The sequence below is a fragment of the Perca flavescens genome, chromosome 16 (genome assembly GCF_004354835.1).
Source record: "Perca flavescens isolate YP-PL-M2 chromosome 16, PFLA_1.0, whole genome shotgun sequence".
Taxonomy (NCBI): Eukaryota; Metazoa; Chordata; class Actinopteri; order Perciformes; family Percidae; genus Perca; species Perca flavescens.
In genome coordinates, this window is record NC_041346.1 from 33,592,895 (window position 1) to 33,594,522 (window position 1,628).

Below are 1,628 nucleotides of genomic sequence, written 5' to 3' on the forward strand. Positions count from 1 at the left end.
AGGGGCGAGGCCTCAAAACCCAGAATATATTGGGGCGTGATATTTAAATGACGATCGTTTCCAGCCGCCGCATTTATCAATGTACGATCATTCTTACGCTCGGCGTGGTGTGATACAAACTTTTCATGAATCCCACGTGAAGCCTGTCGTAAGATGATTTCTGCGCTCATATCTGCGCTGGTTTCTACGTTAGGTTGATAAATGAGGGCCAGTGTAACCATACCTCAAACACAGTGTAACCATACCTTAGACACAGTGTAACCATACCTTAAACACAGTGTAACCATACCTTAAACACAGTGTAACCATACCTTAAACACAGTGTAACCATACCTTAAACACAGTGTAACCATAGCTTAAACACAGTGTAACCATACCTTAAACACAGTGTAACTATAGCTTAAACACAGTGTAACCATACCTTAAACACAGTGTAACTATAGCTTAAACACAGTGTAACCATACCTTAAACACAGTGTAACTATAGCTTAAACACAGTGTAACCATACCTTAAACACAGTGTAACCATACCTTAAACACAGTGTAACCATAGCTTAAACACAGTGTAACCATACCTTAAACACAGTGTAACCATAGCTTAAACACAGTGTAACCATACCTTAAACACAGTGTAACTATAGCTTAAACACAGTGTAACCATACCTTAAACACAGTGTAACCATACCTTAAACACAGTGTAACCATAGCTTAAACACAGTGTAACCATACCTTAAACACAGTGTAACTATAGCTTAAACACAGTGTAACCATACCTTAAACACAGTGTAACTATAGCTTAAACACAGTGTAACCATACCTTAAACACAGTGTAACCATACCTTAAACACAGTGTAACTATAGCTTAAACACAGTGTAACCATACCTCAAACACAGTGTAACCATACCTTAGACACAGTGTAACCATACCTTAGACACAGTGACCATACCTTAAACACAGTGTAACCATACCTTAAACACAGTGTAACCATACCTTAAACACAGTGTAACCATAGCTTAAACACAGTGTAACCATAGCTTAAACACAGTGTAACCATACCTTAAACACAGTGTAACCATACCTTAAACACAGTGTAACTATAGCTTAAACACAGTGTAACCATACCTTAAACACAGTGTAACCATAGCTTAAACACAGTGTAACCATACCTTAAACACAGTGTAACCATACCTTAAACACAGTGTAACTATAGCTTAAACACAGTGTAACTATAGCTTAAACACAGTGTAACCATACCTTAAACACAGTGTAACCATACCTTAAACACACTTATTGCGAAACACTACACACGTTTTCTTACATTAGACACTTTGTTCAAAAACAAAATCTCCTGTTGTCATTGGTAAAACACTCTGTTCAAAATGCAAAACTCATCCGGCTACTGTAGGAACTTACATACATACACACCTGAAAACACAGAAAACATAACACCAATCGGTCTGAGCCTTAGGGACTGTTCGTTATTTATTTAAGGGGCCACCGGAGGAGTTTTGGGGTGAGCTAGGTTAGACAACGTTCAAGATTAGCTGGTTAGCATATAAGAGGAGAGAAAGCTGCAGCGGAAAGACAGGAAAAAGTTTTTTTGGAAAGTTTTAACACCGTGGCGTTG